This window comes from Phyllostomus discolor, chromosome 8 (assembly GCF_004126475.2).
Source record: "Phyllostomus discolor isolate MPI-MPIP mPhyDis1 chromosome 8, mPhyDis1.pri.v3, whole genome shotgun sequence".
In the NCBI taxonomy this organism is placed as follows: domain Eukaryota; kingdom Metazoa; phylum Chordata; class Mammalia; order Chiroptera; family Phyllostomidae; genus Phyllostomus; species Phyllostomus discolor.
This window is the reverse complement of record NC_040910.2, coordinates 2,699,287-2,719,769: the sequence shown is the minus strand read 5'-3', so window position 1 is coordinate 2,719,769 and position 20,483 is coordinate 2,699,287. Positions and strand designations below refer to the sequence as shown.

Below are 20,483 nucleotides of genomic sequence, written 5' to 3'. Positions count from 1 at the left end.
CCTGTACCTCCCTCTCACCTGGTCATAAAGACGGTATCTCCACACCACTCTGCAGAGCTCCGCCCCCTAAAGAAACTGGCACTTGACAAAAGGTATGTGGTCATTTTAAAATATGTCCAAAAACTCTTCCATCCTCCTCCCTTCAAGAGGTGGAGCTTAATGAATCCCCCTCCCACATATGAGCTGGACTGCTGATACAATTCTAAAAGAACAGGGCAGAAGCCACGGTGTGTGACCAGGTCACAGATGACACCACAGCTTCCTCCCGGCTCCCTCCATCAGAGCATCTGCTCTGGGGGAAGCCCGCTGCCTTGTCAGGACGCTAAGAAGCCCTAGAGAGGTGCACGCTGGGCAGATCCCAGGCCTCCAGCCAACAGCCACGGGAGCGAGACGTCGGGGCGGCAAATCGTCCAGCCCCAGCTGAGGCCCAGGTGACTGAGTCCCTCCCAGCCAAGGTCTTGGCTGCAAGCTCTTAAGAGGCCCCAAGCCAGACACAATCATCTTAGTCACGCCCAAGTTCTGAGCCCACAAACTCTGAGATAATAAACGTTTTAAGCCACTAAGTTTTGGGGTAAGCTGTTACTCAGCAATAGGTGACGAATCCCACGTTTAAGAAGGTAATTTTGCAAGATATCTGCAAAGTATCTCCACCCACACGGTTCAGAGTTGTCCTCTTCAGCTAAACCACCCCCACCCTTCTCTCTTCCTCCTTACCGAAAGATCAGGAGCCAGCAAGCCCACACCAAAAAAGCTGCCAGTCCTGGAAAGGACCCATCTTCTCTTTCTCCTGGAAGTGGGGGTCTCCCGCACGGACTTTCTGACGCACCCTCTGCTCGAGCTCTTACCCATCACCTGCGCCCATGACCATCACACCGTCCCACCTCCCGTCTCGGCAGAGGCCTGCCTGGAGCCCCCTGGACCTGCGGCCCACCCAGCTCGGTCAGGGAAGGTGCTTTGCCGACTCTCCTTCCTCATCCCTCACCCCGTGTGAATCGGCTCCTGCTATGGACTTCCTCCTGCTCGGTCAACAGCTGCCTGACTGGCTTGTCCAGTGGACATTGTGTGGTCCTCATCCCGTCTGACGTCTCAGAGAGGTCTAATATGCACTCCTTCCCTCCAGACCCAGTTCTTCCACTGACCTCTGTGACCCGTGTGACTTTCCCTCCTGCCTCCCTGCCTACCCCGCCTCCCCTGAGTCCTGTTTTCCTCCCACCCGACACTTCGGGACCAGTGTGCCCCATCCTCGCTTCTATCACTCCACGTCCAGGGCTGTCCAACCTTTTGGCGTCTCTGGGCCACACTGGGAGAAAAGGAGTTGTCTTGGGCCACACATTAAACACATTGCGATATATAATCACAAAAAAACATCTCATAGTGTTTTAGGCAAATTTACAATTTTGTGTTGGGCCGCACTCACAGCCATCCCGGGCCGCAGGTCGGACCCCCTGCTCCCCTGTTCTCCGTGAGTGACCCCATCCACCTGCACCGCTTTTCACTATCCCTGTGACCTGAGAGTCCGCAGGTCACATCTCAGATCACACGCACAACTGCCCGATGGCAGTTCTTGGAGGAAATCCCAGAGGCCTCAGACGCAGTCGCTCCCGCTGAGCTTCTCTCCCCGGCCGTGTTTCAACCCTACCGCTCCCCCTGCGCTCCCTCAGCAGCGGCCCCGGCATCCGCTCAGGGTCCCGGGACGTCAGGTGACCCCTTTCACTCACACTGCAAGTACTTCTTACATGTCATGTGCTTGAATGTGACAGTGACGAGGGAGCACCGGATGCCACTGTCCCCCCAGCCCACTGAAACCGACCCATGCTGGCGCCTCTGCAACTGTCCAGTCCATCTGCGTCCTCACTTCCCATCTGCACGGTTTCGGTTCTGTCTCTCACCTGCCGCCTGGGGGACTGCAACGGCCTGCACTTGACCACCATGGCCCCGAGCTCCTCTCTCTCCAGGCCACCATCCAGACTGCCTACCTGACCGTGTCACTTCTGTTTGTCACATATGGAAATTCCCAGAAATTTTCACAAATTTAAGAGTTAATGTTTTCTTAGCCTCCCATGAAATTCTGCAATCCTAGCACTATCTTTAACACGAAAAAGTGTGCAGAAATGAAGTCTGTAAGAATCCTAGTTTCCCACTGTCCCTTGAAGTAGCACTAAGAGTATCTTCCTTTAATAATGAAAATAATATGAAAGATTATAAATACGAACATCTATAATATGGTTGCATAGGGCTGCTTTCCTAGTCTCTTACATAAACCAAAAACACACTTGAATAAAAAAAAAAAACAGAAAATGTATGGATTTATGAAATTTTACCTTCTAGAAAAAGTCTCACTGCGCTGACGGTCTTCAGGGCCAGGGTGACCACTGCTCTACTACTGGAAGCCTGAAATAATACCTGGCACTGTGGTACCCACTAACTATTTACCAAGTGAATTAAATGTTTCGTAGTCCCGATAAACCGTATGTTCTACTCTTCTGCAGAGGACCCACAGTAAAAGTGCACCAGAGTTCAACCACACACAGCACTCTATGAAGAACAAACCAAAAATCAACGCATTTCCATCATTTCTTTTTAAATCCTTTACAACGTGGGAAGATCAGTGTGCGCGCAAAAGAGAGAAAAGCACAGCAACACTGGGTGGCCCAGCCAAAGCTGCCCGCGGCCTCGTGCTTCCGAACACACAAGCTCAGCAGGTGACCCAACCGTCAGCAAGACATCAGTGGTTCCGAAGTCCAGTCAAGTGACTGACGGGCCACGCTGGGCGCCACCCCACTCCACCCCACTCCACCCCCAGCCCCCACCGTTTAAGGCAGATTAAAACACAACTGAAAGAGAAAGTCTGATCTCCTCTGTCTGAGCTTTAACTGGAAATTAGATTTTCTTTCTAACTTAGCCAAAACATTTACCTGGTGTTTTTCCCCCAAAGTCTTCAGTGTTGTTCTTCCTCCTCCTTATCTTCAAAAGGCCCATCTGCAGTGTTTCATCTTATCAGACCTGGAAAAAAAAAAAAAACCCAAACCACAGGATTTCAACCAATTACCCAGATATTCTGGCTTTACCAGCAGTTGCGCCATTTCAGATTAAATGATTTGCACCTGCATGTAAGTCTTTAATGTTAATTCAATACTACATTTCTTTCTTTAAAGTCTCCAAATAAGAAATACTCCTAAATCCACAATAAGGCCACAATGTCCAACCCATGGCCTTCCAGGCATTTCAAAACTACGGTACTTGTGGAACGCGCATGGCCTGGTAGTCAGAGGGTCCTAGCGGTCCAACCTACCTATACAACCTTCTCAAAGTGTGGCCTTAAAGAAGTTCTCTCAAATGCTGGGCCTCTGCCGGCAAGAACGGCTCCCTGGTTTCCTTCCTATTCCCGGCCCCCGGAGCACTTTCCATCCAGTGAAAACCACCCTGCAAACTCCTAATATGCTTGGGAGATGGCAAAGCACACTGATTCAGGGGCTGCTGTAACCTGGGGCCAGGTCACCTGGTTCACTCATAGCTCTGACTTTGGACGGGCTGTTTTTTAGGGCTGCGGGCTTTAGTTCCCCCACATACAAAAGGAGAACAATAACAGACCTCACATGATAGGCTTGGTATGACGATTACATGCGGTAACGTATGCACCTAATGTACCACTCAGCAGTGCTGTAGGATGCGTATTCTGGTAAATTCATCTGTTTTTGTACTTCCCGTGCCTACTTAACTCAGAATAAATCAGCTTCGTGGACAGGCACAGAGGGGAACCGGCAACATGACACCAGTTGAAGCTTACGCGCTCAGGCAGTTCGGATACCACGATTTCCTTACAGAGGAAATTTACCAGCTCTCCTTCCCTTAAACAAGCGTCCCTAACTTGCTGCTGCGGCTGCAGAAACTAAGGCCAACGCGGTGGGAGTCGGGAGTCGGGAGTGGGGGGTGGGGGCGGGGGGCGGCGACGACTCTAAAGAACAAAATCGGCTTCCCTTCACCTCCCTTTGATCAAGATAATGCTTCCGCTGAAAGGTGTCCACTCCCATGGTGCAGGCTCAGCCAGCACCGATTCAGAACACCAGACACACGTCGCCTGGGCAGGAAAGGGGGCTCTGAAGCCCCACCGCCCGGGAGGAAGCGCTACGCAGCCTCCCGCAACCGGGCGCCCGCGCAGCCGCAGCCGCAGCCGCCGCTGGCAGGTGCACGGTCCTTTCCGCCGAGGCCACACGCCCGCCAGCGGGCGCCGCCCACCCGCCTCAGCGCCGTCCGCAGGGGCTCCTCCGGCCTCCGAGCCCCAGCCCGGCGACTCTCAGGGCCCGCCCGGCCTTCCCCCCGACCTTCGACTCCGGCTCCGCACGTCTCAGTGCCGCAGGTGAGCACGGCCAAAGACGAGGAGAGGAGCCGACGCCGCGGCGCGCAGCTGCGCCGGAGCCCCAGCTCCCGACTGCGACCCGGCCGAGGTCCCGAGACGCCGGGTAACGCGCCGCCCACCCGCTCGGCCGAACCCAGCCCAGTCCCCTCACCTGGGCGAGCGCCGGGGCGGCCCGGAACCGTCCAGCCTCTCATTGGAGGGCGCCAAGGGCCCGGGGCAGCGGCAGCGGCGCCGGCTGTACGCGGCCCGCGCCCACACCCTCCAGCCCTACCAGCCGGGCCCGCTGCCCAAGACCCAGGCCCGCCGTCGGAGGGCTGGCCCCGACCCAGGCCACTGACAGAGACCGGCGGAGGAGGGCGGAGGAGGAGGTGGGAGGGAGTCCGAGCTGGGGGGCCGGCCTGCACTGCGGCTGCGTGAGCTGGTAACGTCCTACGTCACGGCGCCAGCGCCTGGAGGCACGCCCGCCGAGTCACGCCCAGGAATCGGCGGGGCCCCGCCCCTCGCCCCACCCCTCGCCGGGCCGGGGGCGGGGCCGAGGCACAATTTGTAGCAGGAAAAGTGGGGAAGAGCCCTAACTGCAGAAGCTTTCTGATTGCTAGGGGCAGGTGTGAAATACGCACGTGAGACAAGGAGACCTGCAATAGCAATTAGTGTTAAGTGTGGGCCAGTCACTATTCTAAGCACTTACTCCTCCCAAAACTCTGTAAAGGAAACACTCTTATCCCCATTTATTTGTTTCACAAATGAAGAGCTCAGGTGCAGCGAGGTTGCATGAGTTAATCACATGGAGAGCTAGGGTTTGAACACAAGCAGTGTGGCTCCAAAGCTCATCCCTCTAATATTCCTGTATCCTACCTGCTGAGTTCCGGGTCGAAATCTCTAGTCTGCCTTCCTCCCCGAGTTGAAGTCCCTCATCTCACAGTTCCACATAGGAGTTCCACGCGTGCCCGAAAGGAAGAGACGTGAAACCAAATGTAAAATAAAGTCGGGAAAGGTTACACACGTGAGGTACCATATTAGCCTTTATTGCATGGAAGGAAACGGAGGCCCAGGCAGAAGTGGTTTCTGGAAGCGCTGCATGGAAACCGAGACACGCCCACCTATGTTAGTGCCTTCCATTGGCCATCAGGACGCACCTACCATCCTTATCTGAATGGGCTCTTTAGAGCTTATTTCTGTACTTCTGCAAAGAGATTAATTTCAACGGTCTTTCCAAAGGTTGGAAGAATCCTCGTCATTCTTAACCTTGATCCCTAGTAAGGCACCAGGACCCCCACAAGGGTTCAAGTTTAAACAAATTCTGCAGAAAGAGGGAAATTGTCCCAGGACAAGTTCTCTGTAGTAGAAATTATGTAGATATGGTTCTGTTGCCTCCAATCCAAACTGACTAAACTAAATTGCCTTGGGGCGAGGGGAAAGGGTTCATTACGAAGGGGCAGGGGCAGAAATTCACTGTGGATCGCACCTAAATGTTGAGTGGACTGTTGGAGAGCTTCCGACGCTGCTTCCTTTCCGTCCCTATGACCAGAGCCGCCTTGCAACTGGACGTAGGCACCCAGACGACATTATCCAAGTGAACTGTTTATTTTTTAAAAGGCTTTCTATTCTAAAGATGTTTGATTTTGTGAAGATCATTCAGCTCCCTGATCGTCTATTGGACTCACTGACTATCCTGGCAAGGTTCCCTCCATCCCCAGTTCCCCGCCTACTTTCACTTTCCGCCAGCTGGTCAGGAAACGAGGCCACAGAAGCCACTGTCTCCATCCAGAGGCCTCAGTAAGAATCGCTCTGATGGTAGAAGTCCTCTACTGGTTTTTTATGTTTAATTTTTTTATTTTGCAATAATTATAGATTCACAGGAAAATACAAAAAAAAAAGTACAGAGTAGCCTTGTGTACCTTTCACCCAATTTCCCCCAATGCTTGTATCTTACATAATTACCATATTTTGCCACACATGATGCAAACCCACATTTTTGGCCCAAATTTCAGGAAAAAATATTTCATTTTAATTTTTTAATGCACTGTTTTATTTATTTATATTTAGATACTTGTTTTTTGTATTATAAAGGAATTTTAGCATTTATTTTTTAACATATTATGGTACGAGAAATTTTATGTGACACATAATTACAAAACACAAGAACAGATACAAGGTATTTCAGGTACTACACATGGGTAATGTGCATCGTTATTTTTTCCCTCAAAACTCTGAGCAAAAAAGTGTGCATTATACACAGCAAAACAGCATCAGGAGTCTGGCAACTGTATAATGTGTGCATAAAGCTTCATGTCATTTTATTAAATGTAAATTCAGGTTAGCACCACTGCAGACAAGGTTCAGAACTATTCATCACCATGGTTCTAGAACGGGTTTGGGGAAACAGACACCTCATTATCTTGCTGGTGGGCACGTGAATTAATCAGCCTCGATGGAGAGCAATACGGCGATTCCTTTTTAAAACTCTAAGTGCACATTTCTTTCGACCCAGCGTTTCCACTTCTGGAATGACTCATCCAGGTCCCTTCGCAATGACCACTGTGCAAACTACGCGTTGCCACGCTGTTTATAAAAGCCAAAGATTGTTCGTGTAAAAATGTTCCATCCTAAAAGACTAGTTTAAAACGTGTGGAACATTGTGGAGCAGTGACAAAATGTGACAGCTGACACATGCCCTGACAGGAGAGGAGCCACAACATACAGTATGAAAAAGCTAGAGAGCAGAAATACATGCATATGTGTGAAAAATAATAAGCAAAGAGGCCAAAACCAACACATTGACTGGCAAAACATACTGGGCGTAGACTCATTGGACAAAAGTTAAATTTTCTGGTCGCTGCATATACTGTAAGATAACATGGACACACACATACACCTCTTTAGGCACAGGGTATAACTGCACAAATGCTGGAGGAACAGGTACAGACTATCATCAGGGCAAGGAGTAAACTGGGTGCCCTGACCCAGGATGAGTTTGGGGAAAGTTCTCTTCCGCCGTATACCCTTTTTATAACAACCAAGTTTTGTGACGTGTGCGTGTTACCTATTCTAAAGTACAATAAAGTATTTTTTTAAAGATTTTATTTATTTATTTTTAGAGAGGGAAAGGGAGGGAGAAAGAGAGAGAGAGAAACATCAATGTGTGGTTGCCTCTCACATGGTCCCCACTGGGGATGTGGCCTGCAACCCAGGCATGTGCCCTGACTGGGAATCAATTGAACCTGTGATGCTTTGGTTTGCAGCCTGTGCTCAATCCACTGAGCTACGCCAGCCAGGGCAAATGAAGTATTTTAATGAACCGTAAGTATTTTTTTCTTTGGCTCTCCCATCAAGTCACACTTTCTCCCTCCAAACACAAGATGGGTTGCCGCTTGTATTGGTTTGCTCCGGCGGCCATGACAAACCATCACAGAGGGGATGGCTTAGCCAGCAGATACTTTCTAAGTGTTCTGGAGCGTGAACGTCCTAGATCAGGGTGTCAGCAGTTTCAGTTTCTCGTGAGCCGTCTGCTGGTGGTTTCCAGACGGCCGCCTCCTCCCTGCATCCTCACATGGTCCTTCCCCTGTGCCCGAGTGCCCCTGGTGTCTCTCCCCGCGTCCCCATCTCCTCTTCTTGCGAGGACACCGGTCACACAGGATCCAGGGCCACCCTGACAGCTTCGCTGCAACTGAAGTGATGCTCTGGAGGCCTGACCTCCACACGCAGTCGCATTCTGAGGTCCGGGGGGAGGGGGGAGGCTTCCACGTACAACTTCAAGGGCACACAGCGGAGCCCACCACACCTGACAAATAAGATCTTCTCCTAAAACTGGCCTCATTTTCATCTCACTCTCCCATGATTCTTTGACACAAACATCCCACGTACCATTTTAAAACTCTTGCTACCTTTGTTTTGTATTTTGTAAGTTATCATTTGATCTTGTGTGTGTTCCAGAAAGGGCTGATGGGTGGGATTAGTTTCTCCTTAGACGGTCTATCTGGCGGAGGGGCACAGCAAACTAGGGGAAAAGTACTTGGGTGTTTTTGAGGCACTGGACCAGCAGGGTTTCACTCTTGGATTTTAGGCCTCAAATGTAACATACAGTGGCTCCTTCTTTGAGAAAACAAATACTTGACTATCGCCACCTAGTTTAAACTATTCATTAATGATCATGTATGCTAGTGCCCCTCATCCTTTCATATGCAGACAAACCACCTGGGGACGTTCATAAAATACAGACTCTGCTTCAAGGCCTGCGGCGGGAGCTGAGGTTTTGCATGCTCCACAGCCCCGGGCGGCACTGCTGCTGCTCTGAGCCCTGCGCTTGAGCTTCAAGGTCATGGTCTGTGATGAGGGGTTTGGCATTTATGTTAAATTCAACAGGAAGCCGTTGACGGACTTTAAGGAGAGACATAGTCCCACTGGTTTTGTGCTGTCCTTCCACCTCCTCAAGGCCCACTGTGTCCTCTGTCCCCTCCAGCAGTCATTTATTCGAAGGCCGTTTCGAGTTCTAGGTCTCTTTGCTGCGGGTCCTGGGGTTGCCCGGCCATTCTCCTCGGGGCTTAACTCCGGGGAGCGAACTAGGTCATGTCCGCTACAAATGACGGCATCCAGAAGTGAAAAGACAACCCACAGAATGGGAAAACACTTTTGTGACCATGTGCTTGATAAGGAATTTGTATCCCGGATATACAAACACCTATTAGGACTCGACGATGAAAATACACAAGAAAATATCGGTATGATTTATTGGTAGGAACGTGCAAGTGGTTGGGAAGGCAGACATTCTAGGAACAGAGCGCTTAGGGGAGCGCTCATCCAGACAAAAAACCTATGGCATCGATTCTATTTTGGATGAATATGTAAACTAAAATGACAAATCCCATAAACTTGACTGCAGGTTTCTATCATTTCTCCTTAGCAGAATCAGCATTATGAGTAACAGCAAAAAGTGTCCAGCCTTCTTCACTTAAATAGCTTAGGAAAAAGATGTATTTCAGTTGGCACACATATACCCAATTTCATTATTCTGGAATTAATTTTCTTCTGTTTTCCAAACAAGTTTAAATGTTAGACATCCCACCGTTGAATTATTCTTCTAAAGTTACTAAAATTTCTCAGCAATAGATACAATTCTCAAGAGCAATGTTTATGGAACGTCTAAGTAATGTCAAAGTCACAAATCAGACTGTTAGCATTTTCATTAAGAAAAAAATGTGTCCTTGTTCCCATGCATCAAGGATGTAATGCTCTAATGTATACTTCTACTAAACTCTAATCATATTTTCCCTTCCGTAAACTGCCACTTCAATAACAAGTAATTGAATGATGGCCCCACTCACCCAAGCTATCATAAGCCACTTTTGTCCTAAACTGTAATGATAATTCTTACAAAAACCAGCAAATTATAATTCATCTCAGTTTATATAAACGAATTGTCTCCCTAGCAGCCAACACAAATGTTAGGAAATACTGAAATCAGGTTGTGTGCTTTTGGGGCCAAAAATACCTCCGAAGTTCCTCTCTTTTGAGTTAAGAAATGAGTCGAAACTGAGAAGACATGAAAGTAATGAAAACTTTCAAGGTATGTGAATATGAAGGTTGTACAAGACTTCACATCGTTTCAGTTTCTTGGAAAGGACATGCTATAACCCTGGGAAAAGAAAGCCAGAACGGTGATGCTGAGCAGAGTAGGGGGAAGAGCAGAACGGGGTACAGGGTTCCCCATGGAACGAGTCACACGCACAGTGCTCTTGAAGTGTCTGCATTTCGTAAACAGGAACCTACTGCAAAAGTCCACTTCCTTCCCAAGCAGTGACACCGGCTTTTTATAGCCCACGGCCATACCACCCTGAACACGCACAATCTTGTCTGACACTGGCTTTTTATCGTGTATACTTACTATGATATACCTTCATTAACCAAGTCCCACTAGAAAAGAGGACATAATTAACAAAACCAGCATGAACGAGGAGTTAACCGAAGAATGTATAAACCTTTATGAACAAATTTTTTTATTGGCTATCATTTCCTTATTTATTTTTTTTCCTTTCCACCCTTTTTTTAAATTTTATTTTAATACTTGTTCAAGTACAGTTTTGTGTCCTTTACTCCCATCCCAGCCCACCCACCCATCCCTCCCCACCTCCCTCCCATTTCCACCCCCCTCCCAGTTTTTGTCCATGTGTCCTTTATACTTGTTCCTGCAAACCCTTCCCATGCTCCCCTGAAATTCCCTCCCCTCTCCCCTCTGCTCACTGTCAGCCTGTTCTCTATTTCAGTGTCTTCATGAACAAAATTTTAAAGGATATACAAGATCTGAGTAAGTAAAGAGACAACTATGCTCACAATGTTTCCGTTTAGCATAGTACAAATTATATTTTATATATAAATTCAATGCAGCTGACAGTGTAAGGAATACAGAAAAACTCATCATACATTATATATTAACAAAAAGTGCACAAACACATAAATCAATTTTAACAACCAAGAGGGACGAACAGGAGGCGTGTCTTACACTAAGACTGAATCAAAGCACTGTCAGTGAGAACAGCCGGACCCTGAAGCAGGAACGGGACCGCTACCCTCTGCGCTCACTCCCCCCATCACTGTCAAAGGCGCTGCCCTCAACTCGGCGTGGGCCCGCAGATGGAGCTGGCCCATCCACAAACCGGAACCAGACTCGGCCGCTCTCCTCCACCTGAGAGAGGGCCGCCGGCCCCACGGCGGTGGGCGTTGTGGGAGTCCGGCCGGCCTGACCAGGCTCAGTCCCAGGGGCACCTCTTCCCTGTCGTGAGACACTGACGCCAGCCCGCTGGACCCCCGGAGGTGTCGTTCCCGGGAGAGGCAAGGGTGGACACGTGCTTGCCTGGCCCCTCACATCCAGGTACCCATCTCTAGGGATGGGACATGGCCCCAGCAGCATGCCAGGTGCAGGGTCTTCCGCTCCGGATGGCACGGCCTTGCTCTAGAACCCCAGAGACCCTGCTCTGTGGTTTTCTTGCGGGGACTTGAGACAAACGCCACACAGCAGCCTTTGCTGCCACTGATGTCCTCGCACTGTAGACTTGCAGATCACGTGACCCAGCCGCAGCCCCGCCGCCTTCGCAACCCGGACGCGCTGCGGAGCCCCTTCTGGCGCTGGGCTCTGTCCGAAGCCCGAGGCCGTTCACCACCCAGTTTCCAGCCGTAGAAATCTGGCCTCCAGGACCCCAAGCCCACCGGCTAATGTGCTTCCTGTCTTGTGGATGGAGGTGCAGGAGGAGGGCACTTGTGTTACACTTTCCAGGGGACAGTCCAACACAACTCCCACCCCTGGAACTGGAAACTGTCACAGATGTAGCCTGTTCCTGCAACTCCTCAGGGAGCACCCTCCGCCGCCAGGAACGCCCGGGTCTCCTGGAGGCCTCCAGCGTGCGGCCACTTCTTGTGTGCTCGTGTTTCGCATCACAACCCCATCAGCAAAATGGATCAGGGTGGGGTCTTTGGGATGTCCAGAGGGGAGGCGCCCTACACTGCCTCCTCGGGTTTGATGAATTGGCTACAGGGGCTCTAGAACCCAGAGAAACAGTTCACTCATGTTCACTGGTTTATAATGAAAGGCTACGATAAAGGATAAGATGAACATCCAAATGGAAGACCTGTGCAGGGCGGGGGTGGGGGGGTGTGGGGGGAAGGGGCGGAGCTTCCATGCCCTCTCCGGGCACCATTCTCCCAGGCCCCCACCTCTTCACCCACCTGGGAGTCCTGCAAACCCTGCACTTTTGGGATTTCACGGAGGCTTCGTCACGTCGGCATGAGCCATCGCTAACTCCGTCTCCTGACCGGTCCTTGGCTAGGAACCAGCCAGTGTCATCAGAACGGAAGACACTCCCGTCCCCAGCAAAGCACAAAGCAAGGTTTTGGGAGCCTGTGTCAGGAGCTGGGGGACAGACCAACACAGGTACTTCCTATTATCTCACAGAAACCATTTCCTTTGCTCTGCCTTTGGGATTTTTTCTTTACTGCAATTTTTATTTTGCAAAAATAAGCAAGTGCACACACACATTCTTGTATTCCCTTCCTTATTTAAAAGTTGGCATTATATCTATATTCATTTCCCCCTTGATTTTCACTTAATACAATACCCTAAAAATCATTTCATACCCATACATAGAAATCTTTCTTTTTTATGTAGTTACACGGAACTCCGCTGCGTGCAGGGACTAGACTTTGCTAACCCATCTTCTATGCAGAGGCACTGAGGTTACTTCCAATATTTTGCTATTTCCAAAAAAAATTGATGCAAAGAGTAACCTTCTGTGTTTTTCACATTTGTCAGGGCACATCTTCCGAGTAAAGGCCTTGAACTGGGAATGCTGGATCCAGTGATAAGCCACCGTGAAGTTTTTGTTAGGTATCACCAAATTCCCTCCTATGGGGCACAGGCCTTGGACCCTCCCAGCCCAGGTGTCTGAGGGTTCGGGTTTCTCACTGCCGCACCCATGAAGCAGGCTGTCTGTCTTTGGAATATTTGCCAACCTGGTTGGCAAAACACCTCATTTAATTTTTTCGACCTCTTAAAGTTGATTTCTTTTCTCACTTAACCTGTTGTTTGTCATCTCTACTTGTTTTTCGGATTTTCCAAGTCTTAAGACCACCTGGCCACTCCCCACCCCTCTGTGCTCATCACAGTCACCTCCCACCAATCCATCTCCCTGCCCCGCAGCCATTCCCTGTGCTCAGTCAGCGTCTCCTAGAGAAACAGAATCAACACGGCAGACAGCGTGGTAGCAACGGTGGCAGGCTGGGTTCTTAGGAAGAAACGGAGTGTCTGCGGAATGTCTCTCTCCCCCCCCATCCCGCCCCCCGCCCCCCCCCCCACCATACATCTTCTAAGGAACAAGCTCATGCAGCGGCAGAGCTGACCAGTCTGACATCCACAGGGCAGGCTGGAAACCCGAGCAGGAGTTAACGGTGCAGTTTGCAGGCAGACTTTCCTATGCTTGGGAAAGCCTGTTTTTGCTCTCTTGGCCACATTGTGCAGGGTAAACTCCTTTACTTCGAGTCCACTGATTTTAGGTGCTAATCACATCTACCAAGTACCTTCACAGCAACACCCAGGCCAGTGTTGGATTAAACGGCTGGGTACCACAACCTAGCCAGGCTGGCCCATAGGTCTCACACACCCATAAGAGATACGTACCTTTACTTGTGGTGTGAACTTGACTGGGCCACTTTAAGACGCTGAAATAATTACACCACACCTGACTGTAGCATTTAGTTTTAAAACAACTTTTTTATCCATCTGTGCCATCAAAGGAAAGGTGATATATGCAAAAATAAGTAAAGTGAGAAAATAGCTCCTTTTTGAAAAAGAACACTTTGAAAAGAGATATGAAGAAATTTCCCTATGATTCTATTATCTTTACAACCAAAACACAATGTCACTGTCTCCTGTTAAAAAAATCTTACCACTGCCTGCTTTAAAACTTGAAAACAATTTTCTAAGCAAAGATGAAATCTTGTTCCAATGAGGAGTTTCCAACGCATTCTGTACTCACTTGTTAAAAACATAGGGACCCGGCCCGGGACGGGGTTGGCGGACGGCTAGGCCCTCACTTCCTTCCCTCGAGCCTGCGGCCAGAGAGGGGCCGGCCTCCGGCTCCCGCTCGCTCACCGCTCGGGAGCTGCTGAGCACAGAAACACCACGCCTCGGAAGAGCTGGGTTCAGAGCAAGGGATTGAAAAGTCCAATGCCGAGTCAGAAAAATAATTGAACTTATTCTCAAGTGAGATGAACAGTAGCTAAAAACGGAAGTCTCCTGGCCGTGCCCCTTGCTCACACCTTGAAGGACAACGACGTGTAGTCAGAACTAGGACTGCTCTCCTGGCCCCGGGGACCGCCGGCTGTCACTGGGTTCTTTACGTCTCTCGTGTGCCCTAGGGTCACGTAGCATTACAAGGGGAAGTGCTGTTTTCTACAGCCTCGCCCTGGTCAATGGTCTCACTGAGGCGGCCTTGTAACTCTGAAAACTTGGGACTTAGCCAGGTCTAGTTTTCGTTTCCTTTGGCATCGAAGCACCCAAGAGGCAGTTATCTTTGCAGGAAAAATGGAAGGGAGGGCCACTTATTTAAATATCTGATTCACAGAGCTACCTCTATGTTCCTAGATTTTCAAATGGCAACCGCGATGTGTCACCTTGACTGAGCCACGGGGTGCTCAGAAACGCGGTCACACGTGACTTCCGGGCGTGGCCGAGGGTGTTTCCGGATCAGACAAACGTACGATCTGCGTGCGAGTAGAGCAACGGCCCCCCCAGCGTGGACGGGCCTCGTTCAGTCCCGCTGGAGGGCTGACCAGAGTAAGAAGCTGGGAAAGAAAGAGTCCTTCTCTCTGCCAATTCAGCTGTCTTAGAGCTGGGTCATCGGCTTCCCCCTGACCTTGGACTCGGATTAGAATTGACACCTCAGCTCTCCAGACTGTCCAGTCTGTTGACGGTAAGCCTTGAGTGTCTCAGTCTCCACAATCCTGTGAGCAATTTCCTTGCAGTAAACTCTATCTATCATCTGCCTATCTTTCTACCTATCTAACCAGTTCTGTTTCTCTGGAGAACCCAGACCTACAGCAGCTTTCAAAGAGGAGCTATCCGTGGTGTTTATCTACACCAGAAGCAACAGGACCCGCGGACACACACCAGGGGAGGCAAATTAGTGACCATGACCTGACAACGTTCTGTAGTCGGGATGGCCCGAAGAAAGAAGTTTTGACTTCCCGGTTTTCTTGTTTATCCTCCGAAAGGACCTTGGATGTCTCATAAAAATCTAAGGGAACCTGCTTTCATTCACTCAACAAACACTTAATAGAGTGCTCACTATGTTCCTCGGACGTTCCTATCAATTGTGCTATTAGTGTCATTAAAAATTCAACCTACCCGGCCTCAGCTGCGTCCCGGGTGTTCTAGTCCATCTTTTAATGTGTCCGCCAGGAAGCCGCTTCCCCCGCGAACGCACCGCAGAGAGCCATCGGAAGCCTGGTCCAGGAGGCACTGAGCAGGAGATCCTTACTCCCGCTCCCAGCGGTTCCCCTCCCAATGGCGTGTCCTTCCTTTCATGCCTGTGCCACTCCATGAGACGGCCCAGCACCAACAGCAGAAAGAAATGATCACAGAAACGAACCAGGGCTGGGGCCAGAGTGAGGCCGTTTAAGGGGGTGCCCAAACCTCTGTAATCCTGATAAACACTGTAAGGCAACACTCAACGAAATTAGTGGCAAAAACCCACGGGGGACAAAATATCAAATTTTCAGCAAAGACAGCATCCGCCCCTTCAAACGCACAGCCCTGTCCCGCCCACCTCACCCTCACCCTCACCTCAGTGCCCGGGACACCCCAGCAGCCGCTTCGCAAAGTTCAGCCGCGTGTCCTGAACTCCCGGGAAGTGGCGACGACCTTTACGGAACCCCCGAATGTCTCGGTCTGAGGCACCACAGCTCATATTCCTATTAAGTTGTCATAGCGGTCCGGGCGCCTCTGCAGGGCGGGCTTCCCGCCCTCCTGCCCATTCGGATTCTGATTCGGTGACGGAAGGGCCTGGGCACTGCTCGCGGGGGATCTGCCTGGATGCTGCCCCAGCCTTCCTTCCCTCCCTCTGGTCGAAAGTTCGAACCTTCCTCAGCCCCTGAGTCCATGCACCAGGGCTCAGCGTCCAGCCCTACGTCCCCGCCGACTGCAGACGACACGTCCTCCTACATGCAGGCCTCCTGGTGATCAGCTTGCTCCCAGGGAGTTGATTTTGAAAAATAAAGAGTTCATCACACGCTCGCCTGGCCGCCGTGGAATACGTCCCTCAAACCCCTGCTGCTGAGTGAGCCGAGGCCTGCCCCAGGGCCGGAGAACAAAGGCCCTCTCCTTCTTGCAAGGCGGACACTTCCTTGGCAGGGCACTTCGGCTCCAGGATTTCCCACTGGCTCGGCCAAGCCGCTGAAGACCACGCTGAAGTCTGAGAGCCTTCCTGGCTGGTCCTCCTGCCTCTCCTGGCCTTCAGAGAGGTCGGACCCACGCAGGCTGAGGCTCCCCCTCTTCCAACCCCCTCACGCACGTCTGGCCCTGCCCCAACACCCGTCCGTGTTCTGAAGGAGCCTGGCACGCTCACATCCCCCCCATCCCCTCACGTTTCTCCGTCCGGACCCATAATGGCCTTGGGGTATCCCCATGCTCAGCCATCACCAACACAGCGCGCACAGTCAGGTTTCACGTGCGTGTGAACACCACTGCAGTGCCCTCGGGCCTGTCTCAGTCCCATGGCCGCTGTTCAGAGTCATTTCCCCGCCTCAGACAGCTCCAAATCCATTCTCTTTCCTTCTTTTTAAAAGATTTTATTTATTTATTTTTTAGAGAGAAGGAAGGGAGGGAGAAAGAGAGAAGCATCAATGTGCGGTTGCCTCTCATGTGGCCCCCACTGGGGACCTGGCCTGCAACCCAGGCCTGTGCCCTGAATGCGCAATCAAACCGGCGACCCTTTGGTTCACAGCCCGTGTTCAGTCCACTGAGCTACACCAGCCAGGGGCCATTCTCTTTCTTCCTTCACCCTGACTGTACTGAGAAAATCAGCCTCCGCCACCCACCTACCTCCTCATGCCATGACCTCTCTGTAATTTCACACCTGTCCCCTCCTGGGTTCCAGCTAGGGGAAGACTTTCCCCCTTCCACAGGCCCAGTGCCTCTGGGCAGCGGAGTCAACAGTAACTGGAGCGGGGTGGGCCCACAGGCAGTCTCGATCTTGCCCCCTTCTCTGTCCTCTAGAGGCAGCAGCGGTAACGACCGACGTCCAGCCTAAGAAAAGTCCTCTTGCTCCTGCCCCGCCCCTGGCACGTTTGGTCTTCATTTCCCAGCTAAGCTCCCTGAAGGTATATGTTGTGTTCACTGTTCTCACGGCCTCACGTCACCTTGTTCGCCTGCAAATTATGGAGCTTCTGTTCACGGTGACACTGCCTTCCTCATTGTCAGGTTTACGACCTCATCTCACCCATCGGTCTATCCAGCCTCAGGGTGTGGCTCCACTGACCACTCCCTGCTTTTCGAAACTGCTCTTATCTCGGCTTGGAGCCGTGTGAAAAAGCTCCCTGCTCTGCTTCCTTTCCGACCTTTGAATCACAGGCGCTCCCGAAACCCCACCCTTGTCACCTCCGGGTGGGCTTTCTGTCCCGCTCAGGCTGCTTGCTCGCTGGCTGCCCAGGCCTCCGTCTCGCACAACCCCTGGTCTGGTCCTTCAGCTCTGCTGCTTCCCTGCGCTCTGGGTCTCCGTTCTCCGGCGCGGGGCAGTCCCCCAGGACGTGTCCTTGGAGGACTGCGCTCCGCAAGTCTAACGCTAAACCCGTCTTTGTTTGCAACCTCGCCTCACCTTCCACAGCCTCTGCTCCGCCTGGGGCCCCACCCCCTCCCAGGGTGCAACAACCAGAATTATAGCCTCCTCGCTCTGTGTGCACAAAAAAAAAAGATAAAGCAAATGTAAAATGTCCGTGTTTGAGGAATCTGGGTGAAGTACGCAGGGAAATCTTTTGTCTTCGCAGTATTTTTTCGACTTCTCTGTCGGTCTTAAATCACGTTGAGATAAAAACTGAGAAAACAAGACCCGCCCTGGTAGGATAAACCACAAAACGCTTTGTATGCATTAGCAGGGCTCCGCCACCTGGTGCAAGCGTGAACGCCGGCGGGCGAGCAGCCTCGGCCCTACTCGTCCTCGCTGCGTCTGATCAGCTTCTGCCTGGGCTGAGGCACCCCTGGTGCACAGCTTTGCAGAAAACCAAGCCCGAGGCCTTCCCAACAGGCTGTGATTAGTGATGATGAAGAAGATGACGATGAAATAAACTGCTGTACAGCTAGCTATAGCCCTTACACATGTTTGTGTTGTACTATCTCTGTGTTTTGTCTGTATTCTTGACAAATTCATTAGTAACCATAATATATATCAGAAATCACAGCATGTGAGCCCCTAACGAGTAATTGCTTTCATCACCCCATGTAATTTTAGGAAAAGAAACACGCTGTTTTCTAAAGCTGAAGTAGAAATTCCTGGCCAGCAACAGCAACACAGGGGAGGGAGAGTGGGCCTTATTTCAGAGCTCAGGCTGTTCTAAAAATTAACTGGGCTTTGAAACATGTTAATATATTTCTACTGGGACAGGGATGTGATTAATTTTCTGAGAATTCATGCAGAAAGAGCAAATAACGGCGACCATGGGCTAACCCAGTAATGTCTGGGAAACTGCCCAAATTGGCCATCTTGCTCCTGTTCAAAAACTCTGGGCCACGTGCTCCCTGTTGAGAACGGCTGGCCCGCTTCCCGGCTGTCCACCGACCCTGAGCAAGCCTGTCCGGCAGCAGACGCATCCTGGAGTCTGAACGTTTTCTCTGCGTGTCCTGTCCGCCAGGCAGATACTGTCCGCAGTCATGAAAACACCTTTTTTTTTCTTCAGTGGAAGCCACGGTTGAGGCAGGATTCGAGGGTGCTGTTTTTTTGCGCCATCTGCTATTTCGATTGTCCTCAGCCACAAGAGCACCGAGGGGGGCAGCACTCTTGTTAAGTATTGCGGCCAGGGCCAGGCTAAGAATAAGTCTCGTCCTGCTGCTCTTGGAAAAGAGATGAGCGTCCTGCGGGTGACAATCAGCTCTGAGGGGGGCTCGGGGCCGAGGCGGGGGGGCCGTCTGATGAGCAGCCAGGAGAGGTGTTCACGCCAGCTGCGCTCCAGAGCCTGGGCTGAGAGTGTTCTGCTCATCCTGCTTCCCTAACTGAAGCGCTTTACAATTGCAATGGAAGCTGAGAAGCCTGGCCATCCCCGAGCAGTTCAAAAGCATAGAAATGTGTAGAAACGTGCCTTTTATTCTTGTCGACAAAGCAATGAGCCATCTACCTAGTGAGCCTGTCCTCTGAGAGAGTCGAGAGATCAGCATGCAGGTTCTAGAACACAGCCCTACAATATGTCATTTGGGATAAGTCACTTACCCTCCCCAAGCAGTGGCCAGCTAGCTTGTTCCATCAAGGGCTGGTCAGTAAATAGGTACGGGGTGGGGCAACAGTAGGTTCATAGTTGTGAGTACGCGAAACAGTTTATTCTTGTGTTTTCACTTACTGATTGCTGCATTACTTCTCAGCCTAAGCCTGCGTGTGCCCCACCCTGTGTTTTCAGCTCTGCCTGACGCACAGCCTCTGCTGCAGCCGCTCAGCTGTGCGGACGGAGCGTGAGGGCCGCCACGGGACAACATTTAACAGACGAACACAGATGCGTCTCCCAGTGAAACTTTCTAGTGAACACTGGTATGGGAATTTCATGTGATGTTCACATCATAAAACATTCTTCTTCTTTTGATCCCCACCCCCCACCCCCAGACATTTAAAAACAGGAAAACCCTCCTTAGCTCGCAGAGGGCACACGACCGGGGGGGGGGGGGGGTCTAAGATTGCTGACTGCTGTCCTGGAACTTCGGGGTCCTGGTCTGTAACAAGAAATCACAGTAGTCTCTCTTACTTCATGTGACGACCAAATGAGAAAGTAGAGGCAAGAGTCCATTTAAAACACTTCGAGCACTATATAAGCCATTAACAGGATGCTGCATTTTCATCAAGGATATTTTTCTTTTTTTTTTTTTTTTAAGATCCCACATATACGTGAAATCATATGGCACTTGTCTTTGTCTGATTTATTTCACTGAGCACAATACCTTCTAGGTCCATCCACGTGGTTACACATGGCAAGATTCCTTCCCTTTTCATGGCTGATTAATAGTCCCTTGTGTGTGGCTGTGTATCCCATTTATTTATCCACCTTCATCCATTCGTCCATTGATGGACATGTAGGTTGTTTTCATGTCTTGGCTGTTGCAGATAATGCTGCAATGAACATAGGGGTGGGTGCACATACCTTTTCAACATAGTATTTTCATTTTCTTCAGATAGATACCCATTAACACAGGTTAGTGGTTTGGACATAGATTAATTACAGAATAACAGACTCAAAAACACTAAAAAGACAACCCATTATGAGGCACTGCTGGGGGTGCAGGAGTTCAATCTAATTTTAACCACTCTGAGCTTGAAATGTCAGTGGGCTACCCATCCACCCTTTGACATCTGCTCTCCCAAGAGGGGAGGCCCCACGCCAGCAGCCTGCC

At 50.7% G+C, this 20,483-nt stretch overlaps 1 protein-coding gene across 1 annotated transcript in view; it reads right to left on the bottom strand.

The window, feature by feature from the left end:
• KIAA1109 (KIAA1109 ortholog) overlaps positions 1-4,723 on the bottom strand; it is a 121,145-nt gene extending 116,422 nt beyond the window's left edge. The window contains exons 1-2 of the mRNA XM_036031782.1: positions 4,509-4,723; positions 2,916-3,003 (exon numbers count right to left, since the gene is read on the bottom strand). The gene's annotated coding sequence lies outside the window, so the exon portion shown is untranslated. The remainder of the gene's footprint in view (positions 1-2,915; positions 3,004-4,508) is intronic.
• Between the last annotated feature and the right edge of the window lie 15,760 nt (positions 4,724-20,483).